The following is a 13,248-nucleotide window of genomic DNA, read 5'->3' as shown; positions in this document are numbered from 1 at the left end:
AATTCAAACCACCTGAGCCTCAGTGTCTCTAGGAAAAGCCAACATTCCGTAGTTTGGCTCATAAGCAATACTCCCCACACAATGATAGGAAGAAATGTTTTATTTATCAAAAAGGCTCAAAGGAATAGAGGTGTCTAAATTTCGTTGTCCTAGGTGCCAAGTAATGACTGTAAGGGAGACCCCAAAGCCACAAGTCATTTTTGTCTGACTGATGTACACATACATTTAGCAAACTCTTTCTGCTTGTATGTGATAAAAACATAAACTTGTTAGAATTGGTCACTGCATTACTGAGGAGTCAACACATTGGTACGTGTGTTCAGGGAGTCAAGGTGTCTTGTAGAGAAAGGAGGGTGAGGATGTATCCTGGATGTGACCCTCCCTAGGAATAAAGGAAGCATCCACCATCATGTAAGTTTTCCAAGCTGGGTAGATTTCTCAGGGCTGTATCACCACCCTGCTCTTTCTAAGTGGAAATGTATTTGTAAAAAAGGCAACTCAGCAAAATTCTTAAAACTCTGTAGGTAGCTAAAGAGAGAGCTTTTCATTCTGCTGTAAGGAAAAAGGGATTTCCCCTAAGGTGTCTTTAAAACATGCTATTCCCTTATCTCGGGGGACAAGGGGAACTAGACGAATCCTGGTGTTTATCGCTAAAGTTTCTCTGGGTTGGTTCAGTTGGAAGGTCTAGTAGCAACAGCAGGACACCACACACGATGAAAACCTTTTATCAGCAGAAAGGAAGCAGTAAGCACTAACAAGTCATCAGAAGAGTCTTTTCTTTGGGGAAAAGATTTTATAATAAAACACTCAGTATTGTTTAGCACTCGGGCAATTAGACACTCAAGTACAGATTGTTGTGGACTGGTAAGGCTCACAAAATATATAACGTTCAAAATCTCTATTTGGTAAAACACGGGTATACAGTCATATGCACTCTTTTTATATAGAAGGACAAAGGTTACTGGGGTAGGAACAGGGACTGAGTCTTACCATCGGCATCAGGTGGGAGAAGTTTTCACACCACTAGTGGGCCTTTTCCCTATTTACTTTACGACTCTAAAGTTCCTTATTTTCAAACCACTGCTGTTTTCCGAGTGTCCCTTCCTGTTTCTGAGGGCCCTGTTGGGAAGGAATCAAGTGTTCAACCAACCCACAGTTTTGAAGCTGGTGCTTGAAGACACATTGGCCGGGGTGGGAAGATGTCAAAGTGCTGGGTGCGCAAGCATGAAGACCTGCTTTTAGTCCCCCAGAGTCCGATATTAAAAACAGCAGCAAAAGAAGCCATGTATGGCAATATGTCCCATCTTTTAATCACCAGGGAAGACTAAGACTGTGGTCCTCTAGGACTTGCTGAGTGTCCGTCTAGACGAATACATAAGCACCAGGTTCAATGAGACTCAAATAATAACACGACAGACAGTTGAGGAACATACCTGTCATTGACTTCTGGCTTCGACATTTGTGTGCACACATGTGGTCACAGACAAGCAGGTACACACAAACACAAACGCACAAGAAGCATTAGTCATCTACGTGTTTCAGATGATGAAAGAAGAGGCCATGTTCCCATGGGATTTGGGGGATCTGTTATTCATTTCCTTAGTAAAAAGCCACAGATGAATCTCACAGCAGCCACCTCTGAGGGACCTCACATTTAAGTGATGATACCAGGCAGAGTGGAGTCCATGACAGTGGGTATTCTGGGATGAACAGAGGGCACAGAAGAGCCTAGAAGCTCGAGTGATCTGCCTGCCATGGTACAGTCCGATGGTGCTAGAGGCTGGCAGAGCCAAAAGTGTGCCCACTTGATCTCCCACTGGGTGTTCATTCTGACAAGTGGTTCTCGTGAGGCTGATTCCAACTGGGAAGAAACAGACAAGTAGTTCTATGGGATTGATGGAGTCTAAAGGACAGCTTTTCTTACCTTCCTTGTAACTTGGGCATGAGGATTGAATTACTTTTCTGGCTCGATTCGCTGTCCTTGAGAAGCTGATTAAAGGTCCTCTGCCTGAATGTTTGTTTGATGTGCTCATAGCCAGGCAAGGACTGGAAGGAAGGACCCGGAGCGCCAAGTTCATTTTCTTCTCATGGATGCACACATACTTCATTAAAGTCACTGTGGTTTGCAGTTCATCTGTGAGTGGAAGGTTCCAGAGTCATTCATCAGATACTTCATCAAAATGTTCATCATGATCTTTCCCATGACTGATCCATTGCCCTTCAGTGTTTACCTGTGTATGCAGTGCACACACACACACACACACACACACACACACACACACACACACCCTTTCCAATCACATACTTTAGGAAAAAACCAGGGAGTTAGGAAGATGGCTCAGTCCATGAACTATTTGCTTTACAAGCATGAGGATCAGCGTTGAGTCCTAGAATACACACACACACACACACACACACACACACACATACACACACATTCACACACATATACACACACATACTCACACACACATACACACACATAAACACTCACACATATACACACACTCATACACATACACACACCTCACACACTCATACACGTACACACACACACACACACACACACACACACACACACATACACACACTCTTTCCAATCACATTCTTTAGGAAAAACCAGGGAGTTAGGAAGATGGCTCAGCCCATGAACTATTTGCTTTACAAGTATGAGGATCAGAGTTTGAGCCCTAGAATACACACACACACACACACACACACACACACATACACACACATATACACACATTCACACACATATACACACACATACTCACACACACATAAACACTCACACATATACACACACTCATACACATACACACTCACACACATACACACAGTCAAACACATACACACACACTCATACACATACACACTCACACACATACACACAGTCAAACACATACACACACACTCACACACGTACACACACTCACACACACTTACACACATACACACATACACACATACACACACACCTCACACATGTACACACACTCACACACACTTACACACACTCACACACACTTACACACACATACACACACATACACACTCACACACATACACACATGCTTACACACATACACACACGCTTACACACATACACACACATTCACACACACATACTGCCACACATACACACACACACAAATCTGGGCGTGATGCCATGTGACTGTAATCACTGGAGAGGCAGAGACAGGTGACCCATTAAGGCTCAGTGGCTGGCCAGTCTAGTTATACTGGAAATCTTTCGGCCACTGATAGACCATGTTTGAAAAACAAACAAACCAAAATCAGATAGATGAGAAACAAGAACCAAGATTGATAGCTGCCTTCCACATCCATGCACATATATGCACACCCTCCAACATACATCTACTACTCACAGGAAGCCATACACACATGACACAGAAAAAAGGAAGGGGGGAAGGAAGGAAGATAGAAGAAAAAAAGAAAGACAGAAAGATAAAGAGAAAGAAAGAAGAAAAGTAAGGGAGGGAGGGAGGGATGGAGGGAGGGAGAGAGAGGGAGAGAGAGAGAGAGAGAGAGAGAGAGAGAGAGAGAGAAATACACCCAAGTGGCCAGACCCTGTATGATGCTCAGAAGACAAGTGAGTACACGGCCCCCATTTCTATCTCATCATTGCAAATGCCAGCTTCGCCTGGCACACTGTGAGAGACAAACTGCCAGGCATTACAAGCAAGCTATGGTTGCTGCGTACTGTAGTCACCAGAGGGAGAGCATGAGGCTGTCATAGCCTGCTCTCATCATGGGCAGAGAAGAGTTAGAGTTCAGGTCTGGTTTAAACTCCCACTTGCTGTAAGGAAACATAGTCTCTTCGTTCACCAGCCTCGATTGCTGTAATGGCTTACTCCTCTAGGAAGAAGGAGATGTCTACTTCAGATGTCACCCATTAATTGAAAGGTCTACGCAAAATCTTCCCATTATTGTTTTATTAATCATGATCTTCATTTAGCACTCTGACAGGTGGCATTGTGAAATTAAAAAAAAAAAAGTCTACATTTTATGCTCTTTGACTCTGGTGAACTGTGCCTCCCAGGGTTAGTGAATTCCCAGAGTTAATAAGAGCAGTCTGTGAGTGAACGTTTGATATGCAATCACTAACCAATGGCCATTGCAGAGTTCTGCTCAGAGCAGGCGTGTCAGCTGTTACGGTGTGCTGTGTCTTTAAAGGCCACTCTTACACCAATTAAGGACATGAAACAATGGTACGTATGTATGAGAAGCCAAAATGAAACTCACGTTTTTGTAAACCAACAGACAAGATTAAAAGAGCAAATAAACATCAATTAAATAAATCCCCTCCCCCCAACAAGAGTTAATGCTCGGCCAAGCTTGAGATCTATTGGAGTGAATGTCCCATGTAGTTTGACTTATTATACTAAATAATCTTTTAAGGAACCATTCTGTGAGGGGGGGCATTGAGGATCATAAAGCAATTATAGAAAATTCCAGAAAACTAGATCCTATGAACTACTACCTGTTGGTTGAAAAGGCACGTGCTTATTGTACTCTCAAAATGAAGTGGGAGGGTCATATCTTCCTCATATATGTGCTGCTCAGGAAAGTGCCAGCCACATGAGTTCAGGTTAAGTGTGATGGTGGCACAGGAGAATACAGGGTTCATGTTTTCGCCTGGGTGTGAAGTCTTTTGATGATAGGGTAAACTTGAGTGACGTATAACTCAGTGTCTTGTATCAGGCTCTGGAGATGACAGAGGTAGTTTGTACAATGATTTGGCTCAGAAGGGAAAAAAATTAATTGTATCTTGGTCACCAGTTGCCAAGTGCTACAGCTTCATTGGAAAAAGAGAAAGAAAGAAAGAAAGAAAGAAAGAAAGAAAGAAAGAAAGAAAGAAAGAAAGAAAGAAAGAAAGAAAGAAAGACAGCATCCCCCCTAGGAGAGCAAGTTTCAAGTTAATATATGGTAATGCTCTACACAGCTTTATTAATCTAGAGGCACGATGGGTCTGGAAGCAGAAATCAGCAGGCTGGAGGAATGGCTTCCGGCTATTCATGGGCAGCTGTGTGATTCGGGTAGGACCCTTTCTCTATCTGTACTTTGCCTTGTTCCCTAGTCATGGAAGTGGAGTGAGCACAGATTTCTCTTGGGCATACACGGTAAAGGAGAATGGGGATTTTTCTGGAGATGGGAATGTTCTTGGAGAGCGTTATCATAACACATATGCACACACACATAGACACACTTCAGTTCTCTTTGTACACTGCCAGTCTAACAAAGAGGGAAAGTGTTAAGTCAAAAAAAATGTGTAATTCTACTCCTCCCATCATTCTTAAGATCAAAGCCATTTCTCCCACGCGGGCCTGAGCGAATGTCACCAGGAATGGTTCTGACAACTTGCCATTCGAAGGGGGCTTTGTGTTTCCCCACAGCTGGCCGACTCACACTCCAAGTGTTCCCTGGGAGTGACTCCATGCGGGGCTCAGGGAAGGCCTCAGACAGTTTTCAAATGGACCCCATCAAATCCCTCTTGTGTATCCTCTTCCCTGCAAATTGCTTTGGTGTTTAATTGTTGAAGCCATGTGTGTTTTAAGGGAGATTGGATCCATATGTTTGCGAATGATTTGGACTGAGTTCACCACATCGTTGTTTTCTAAGCGCCGCTCATTGTCCAGGAAGAATCCCCGAGTGCCTCTTCATACACCGCCCCGTGCTTGTCAACATCTCTCCAGCAGGAAGTTTTCTCAGCCTTGCAAAACCCACTATCCAGACTCTAGAGGCCATTTTCCCCCCTCCATCATTTCAGTTAAGAAGAGCGGCCCTCTTGGAACCTGGGGAGGTGTCTCAGTTAGTAAAGCTCCTGCTGTACAAACAATAGGGTCTGAGTTCAGCTCTCCAGCAATCTCGTAAGAAGCTGAGGGCAATGGCCTCAGTCTATAACCCCACCCACTCAGCAGGCAGGGATAGACAGGTTTATCCCTGGAACTCACTGCCAGTCAGCCTAGCCAATAGCTGAGGACTAAGAGAGTGACTCTCTCTCACAGAATAAGACCAAACTCTCCTCCATGTGCCTGGGTACGTACAATGGCACACACAACCACTCTTTAGCCTTCTTGTTTGGAAGTTGGACAAGAAGATCTCTTTTGAAGGTTTCCCAAATGTCTCCTATGGAGAACACAGCATGAAAACAAAGTTAGGTTAGCAAGTCTCTTTCACTGATTTCTCAAGATCTTTAAAAAAAAAAAAGTGAAGATGCCAAGTTTTCCTAGATCAATTAATTAATTAATCAATCAATCAATTAATTAATTCAGCTAACATTGAATGAATGTCTGCTAGCAGCACTTTATAGCTCTGAGTCATCTCTCCAACCACCAATTTTGGCTTCTTATCTCAATATACCCCGGACTTTTTCTGTGAGCATAGATCTGTTGAGACCGTCCTCTTTTTCTTTCTAATCTTATTTTAACTAAAAATATTTTTTGTTTAACCTGAAAATGATGCCGTTGCCTAGGGACCCCCTCAGGAGACTGCAGAGAATTACCCATAAAATAATTAAGACGTATGTTTTAATTTAGAAATACATTCCAAAATGGATTAGCAGGTTCTCTGAGAGGGGTCTTTATGTTAACCAGTGAGAGTAGACTAGGGTTATCCAGAGCTGCAAATCCCAAGCTTGATCTGGACTCCACTGGCAATGTCACTGTGAGCTCTCAGAAGAGACTGTCGTGGTGAGCCTCCGTCGTAGGGAGAAGGAGGAAGGGAAAGAGGGAGGGAAGAGAGGAGGGAAGGAAGGAGGGAGAGAGGGAGGGGGAAAGGGAGAAGGAGGAAGAGGAGGAGGGAGGGAAGGAAGGAAGGAGGGAGAAAAGAGAGGAAGAGGGAGAAAGGAAAGAAATGGAGGCCCGAGGCCAGCTATTTAACTTTGTCAAAAGCAATTAGAACGAAAACAAATTTGCACTTGGCATCTTTGGATAGATGCGACATCCATCTGAATGTTTAAACATGAGGGAAAGGATGGTATTTGTTTGGCTTCAAAGTCTGGTGCCCATTGGTAGGACACTGTAGCCACCCAGTGCTAGCCCATGAGTATGTGGATCAACATAAGTGAGGTGATGTTTGAGCCGAGTTTTGCATGGTAAAGGGAATGTCATAAGCAGCAGAGGGCAAAGGGTGCAAATCACAGAGATGTTGTGGTAATGGCCATCGGGAAAAGTCAACGCTGACAATTGTGAACCAAATCACTTGGGTTGGTCTGTCCGTAGGAGTAGGAACACAGGAAAACACAAATTTTGCTCATGCCATGTTTGAAAGGCAGGGATTTTCATTATCTCAGCACACACGCAGCCCAACCAAAATCCAGTTATTTGCAATTCCTGTGAGAGTCAGAGCAGAAGAGAGGAAGGGCAGTCCCAGCCTTCAGCATCTCTGTATGCCTGTAAGAGAGCGAGTGACCTTGGCTCCTTTATTTCACCAAGAGCTGAGTTAGAACTCAGTTCATTGTTTGACTCATGTGAGGACTTAAAGATCAGAGGAGCCCTAGAGTCAAGGAAATACACAAGAAGAGGTTGAGGAGAGGGCTCTGCCCGCAAAATGCTTGCCGTGCAAGCAAGAGGACCTGAGTTCAATCCCAAGCACCTCTGTAAGAAGCCTATGTTCCAGCATGCACTTGTAATCCCACACTAGAGAGAAAGAATCAGACGGGATGCCTGGGGCTCACTGGCCACCCAATTGAATCAAATTTTTAAGCTCTGAGTTTTAAATAAACAAACAACCTGGAGAGGGATAAAGACATCAGATACTGAACTCTGATCCTTATGTGAGCAAAACCCCAGCACATGTACTCATACCCATATGCTTGTGTGCGCCTGCCTGCGCTCGAGACACACACACACACACACACACACACACACAAACTCACAGGATAAACACACTGGAAAAGTGATAAACACTAAGCTCAAAACATGATTTAAGAGTAGACCCATTTTTAATAAATGTGTAACTCCTATTTCTAGATGTGACTTGGAGCAAATTGTCACCATGAAATTGACCATGTGTCCAAGTTTAGTGACAATTCAGAAGGCAGGATTCTGAGCTACCTGGAAGTTAATGGAGCTGACTTTAAACCTTTACTCAGATAGCAGTAAAATCTGATAGACAGTAGATTTATCTGAATGATAAAATTGCAAATGATTATAATTAACAATGCATAATAGCTACCATTAATAATTACAGCTATTACTAAATTAATTTTATCACTGCCCACCTCACATTTACACTGAAATTTAAAATATAAGTTCAATTTGAAGAGGCAAGTAATAATTATGCTAACAGTAAAATCCTGTCTTGAAGGATCTCATTATACCGAAGAGTGGATATCCCGCTGCTCAGATAATGGCTGACATATGCATATTAATACACAGCCATCCACAGTCTCTAGTATAGATGGTGCAGTCTAATGGGAAGGAGGGTGCTGGATATGAGTCCTACCACTTTCTAGCTTGCAAAATAATAATTAAAACCTCATCTTATTATAGATACAAGAGGATCTACTGCAGTAAAATAGTGGGATTACCTCTCCCTTGAAAAAAGGAAGAAGAGGAGGAAAGTAGGGAGGGGGAGGGGAGGGAGGGAGAGGAAGGGAGAGGAATGGAGTAAAGGGAGGGAAGGGAGGGAAGGGAGGGGAGGAAGGAGAGAGGGAGGGAAGGGAGGGGGAGGAAGGGAAGGAGGGAGGGAGGGAGAAGAAAGAGGGAGGAAAGGAATGGAGGGAAGGGAGGGGAGGAGGGAGAAGAGGAGGGAGGGAAGGAGAGAGAAGAGGAGGGAGGGAAAGGAGGGAGAAGAGGAGGGAGGGAAAGGAGGGAGAAGAGGAGGGAAGGAAAGGAGGGAGAAGAGGAGGGAGGGGAAGGAGGGAAGAGAGGAGGGAGGGAAGGAGGGAGAGAGGGAGGGGGAAGGTAGGAGGAGGGAGGAAAGGAAGGAAGGAGGGAGAAAAGAGAGGAAGAGGGAGAAAGAGGAAAGAAATGGAGGGAGGAAAGGAGGGAGGGAGAGAGGGAGGGAGGGACAGAGGAAGAGAAGTAAACTCAAATATTCATCAACAGGTTAAATCATGGCGATACATTTGTCCTTTAGTCTACAATATGCTCACAATGACACTATTTTTCAACTTTTGGGGGTATATGTTTTTGTGGGGTGTGTGCGCAGGCAAGTGTGCACATGAGCTGCACACACCACGGAATGCACTGGAAGTTACAGGGATATCTGCATGAATCAGCAGTCTCCTTCCACGATATGGGGTCTGAAGGATTGAACTCAGGTCGTCAGGCTTGGCAGCAAAGTGCCCTCACCTGCTGAGCTATCCTCACACAGGCCCCCATGCTTAATCTAAATTGTCAAACTGATTGGCTTGTTAGACCTAGGGAATTGGCAACCTGTGCCTTTGCATGTGTCTTCGAGGAATCTTCAGTGAAATGAGTTACCTAATTAGCTAATAGGGAAAGACCCTATGAATGTCGGGGGCACATCTCATTGGCTAGAAACCCAGTAAACATTTAAAAGGGGCTAAGGAGAAAGCTTCAGAAAACACACTTCTGTTAATTGCCGTTATACATGTTATTCAGCCCCTCCATACCTGCCTGCCGTCGTGGACCAAGCACTCTGAAACCATGAGACAGAATAAATCTTTCCTCCCTTGCATCATGGATTTCTCTGATATTTGGTCACAGTGATAAAAATTAACTAGGGCACCCATGGAAAATAATGGACTTTAAATGAATAAGCCATACCCCTTTTTAAAGATGCTTACTATAGTGTTACATGAAAAATTAGACAACTGTAGTCTCTGTGGTGTAATGTATTCCATTTATGTTGAAAACTGAAGGAGAAAGGGGAGTGGAGAAAGGAAAGAGAAAGAAGGCTAAAGGAAGACAAAAAGGAAGGAAGTGGGTTCGGTCCCCAGCTCCAAAAAAAGAAAAAAGGAAGGAAGTACAGAATAAGAGGGAGGTGGGAGGAAGGAGGAGGGCAAGAGGAGGAGAGGGAGGCATGGAGAGAGGGAAAAAAGGGAGGGAGGGAGGGAGGGAGGGAGGAAGAGAAGGAAGGGTGGAGGGAGTGCAGAAAGGAGGAATTAGTCACTTGTTTGCACAGCACAGAGAAGCTTATGGCTGTCCATAAGTCATAGTATAAGCATGTTACTCTGGAGAAGGAGTTCTAGTAGGAAGAATCAATGGTTTCTTTATAAATCCCTGCTTTGTTTTATTCACTGCAGCGATTTCTAATGCCTTTAATCTACATAGATTTTTTTGGAGTGCCAGAGAAGGATGCCTGTTTTATGAGCGATCACCTTCTATGCCTTGAATGTCTAGCCTGAAACAAAAGGTGCCTAGAAATCTTCAATGTCTGTGTCATTTTTCATCGTTTACCAAATGCTTTCGTGCACACATTTACTTCAATCCTCAGGCAGAGAGTATTCGGATTGCTCCACTTAAAATGGAGTGAGTAATTTTCAGGATCTGCTTTCACTTTCCAGCGAATACAAAGGAAGCATTGAGAGCTGGGGACAGGCTCAGTGGCAGAGAGCAGCTGGGTGGTATGTGTGAGGTCCTGGGTTCAATCCCCAGCCATGGAAAGTAACTTCGACTTCACTGTAAGAAGTCTCTGATACTGAATGAATTTCTACTGAGAGAACATGGGCTTCACCACCTTACATTATGTTGGCAAACTCTCCCATAATAATGTTTGGGGTTGTTGAGACTAAACTTGAGGCCTGAAGAGGGCGCTAGTGGGTTTGTCGCAGGTGTCCTCCAAGACCCCTTGTGTAGGACCAGGCTGGTGCTCCTGGGTCCTTGAAGGATGAGAGGAGAATAAGACAAGCTAAGAATAAAAACACTGTGCCCTTGATAACAACTAGAAGGTCAACAGTTTCCAAAGGAGGTCACTCTTGTTCATCCAGTGTCGTAAAGGTGCCCTCTGTGGGAATGCAGGCCCTGCTCTGCCTAGACCTCCCAACTGGGAATCTCAGTGCAGCTTTCAAGGCTTCTGTTGGATATGCCCAGCTTCACATGTTTCTGCTGCTGTTTTCTCTTTCACTTGGAAACCTTACCTAAGGGGACACTCTTCTCTGCCTGGGTGGAGTTCACCACTGGGAACTCCAACTAGCTGCCTCAACTTCCCCAGTAGGTTTCTGTAGGATGTTTGCAAGCACCCAGTTTGATGATATCACCCTTTCTTTGCTGTCTCAGTTGGAGTTCCCCAAACTGTCTCTGCTGGATGTTTTTCTATGTCTGATTTGAAGATGTTCTCCTGTTTATCCACTACTTGGCGTTTACCCTCTTGCTTTGACTTGATATGTATTTAAAAAACTCACTCGTTCTAAACCAAAAGTGTAGCTGTCTTAGATTGTTCTCCAGACATACAGAGCAAGTGTTGCATGGGAACGCCATATGATAAATTCGTTTAGAATTCATACCAAACTTTCCCAAATTGCTGGGTACAGTGATTGTCTATAATCCCAGGAGACAGGAAGATTTTAAGCTTGAAAATTTCCTGGACTACTGAACAAAATGTAGGTTAACTCAGGAGACAGTGAAATCCTAACTCAGTAACATTTTACAAGGGCTGGGAACATAACTAAGTGATAGAGCCCTTGCCTAGGGTGCACAAGCAAACTGTTTTAAGTGACGATCATTAAAGTCTTGACTGCGGACACAGAGTTTACTAGTTCGTGTTTACTCATTTTCTTATCCAGTCTTCTAGAAATGACATTTCTAGTTAGAGCATATGTTAATAAATTGCTCTAGACTCTTACAGCTCATCCCCCTTCTCCCAACTTTTATAAATTCTTCCAAGTGATATGAAAGTATTTTAGGTCAGAAAATGGCAAGAGACTGGTTAGGTCCCTAAGAGTGGGAAATATACTTCTACTTGTGGGAAATTATTCTTCCATATAATTTCTGGAGTAGATTGTCTTGCCTCATCCATGCAAATGTTCAAATGGGTAAATGAGTGCTTGAAGACCTCTCTTCAATTTCTGGGCAATTTCAGAAGGGTCCAGCTGTTCTTCTATACAGAACCCTGTAACTCGATCTCTAAGGGATCTGACATGGCCTCCATGGACGCCTATGTGGACATAGCATGTGTGTGTGCACGTGTGTGCACACACACAACATATCCACTCACATCCATTCATAAAACCAAAATGAAATATGAAAATGAAACTGGGCAGATGAGTTTAAATGGTATTGTAATATAAATGATGCTGTGAGTGAAAGATGTCCTGGAGGAATCGGGTGAATTAGTGAGAGCTGATGTTGTAAGCTGCTGTACGGAACTCCATTTCTCTGACAACTGTCACCCTCTCTAGTGTTGCTGTGATTAAAATACTCATTAAAACAGGCTGAAAGTTTTTATGCTTTTATTGTGCATTCACTCTCAGTGCTCAAATACAGAGTCTGACCCAAACTGTCATTTGCTTAAATGCAGTGATGGAATAACAGAATGTTCTGCATAGAAACACCTTCCCAATCACCTAATCTGTGTTCCCGTTGTTACAGGTAAGACCTTGTAGCTAGCACATTGGTCCAGAAAGATGCAGCCGAACCGTAGCAGCTCCACAGGTCGTTGTTAAAGAAATTCGTTTCTTTGTACATCTTGTTTTCTCTACCATAGGTTCACGCGGTGAAAGTGACCTACCTAGGAAGGTGATTGGTTAGGAACAATCTCATTGTGAGGCAGAGAGATGGTTCAGTGGGTAAAGTGCTTACTGAGCATGACCTAAGTTTTTCTTTCTAGCACCCACATTAAAAGCTGGGTATGGCATCACATGCCTATAATACCAGAGCTGGGGAGGCAGAGGTTGGGATCCGTTGACTTCATTGGCTAGCCAGCCTAGACTCTTGGTGTGCTCCAGATGCAGTGAGAGGACCTGTCTCAGAAAATGGATGAAGAATGATTAAGGAAGGCACTGACCCTGGCATCCACATCCATGCACATCCATGGGCATGTGCACATGCTCCCCAACACACATGTACACAACCCACATCTGTGAATATGATGTATATGTATGTGTAATATATTACATATATGTTTCTAAAGATTTATTTTAATTTTGGGTATGTCTATGTGTGCATATGTGTACATGCATGTAATGCCCATGGAAGCCAGAAGAGAGTGTCAGTTCACATAGAGTTAGTGTTATACATGGTTATGAAACACCCAAGGTGTTCTGAGAACTGAGCTCCTCTCCATTCCTAGAAAACAGCCCCTACAGCCCTCACC

At 43.8% G+C, this 13,248-nt stretch overlaps 1 long non-coding RNA gene across 1 annotated transcript in view; it reads right to left on the bottom strand.

Annotated features, from left to right (window-relative positions):
* Positions 1 to 883: 883 nt before the first annotated feature.
* Positions 884 to 13,248, bottom strand: part of LOC120097741 (uncharacterized) — a 37,382-nt gene continuing 25,017 nt past the window's right edge. The window contains exon 2 of the long non-coding RNA XR_015641336.1: positions 884 to 2,134. This is a non-coding gene — a long non-coding RNA (uncharacterized LOC120097741). The remainder of the gene's footprint in view (positions 2,135 to 13,248) is intronic.

The sequence above is a fragment of the Rattus norvegicus genome, chromosome 17, assembly GCF_021556685.1.
Source record: "Rattus norvegicus strain SHRSP/BbbUtx chromosome 17, alternate assembly SHRSP_T2T, whole genome shotgun sequence".
NCBI lineage: Eukaryota > Metazoa > Chordata > Mammalia > Rodentia > Muridae > Rattus > Rattus norvegicus.
Note: the sequence above shows the minus strand (reverse complement) of the source record. Positions and strands in the feature narration are given on the sequence as shown.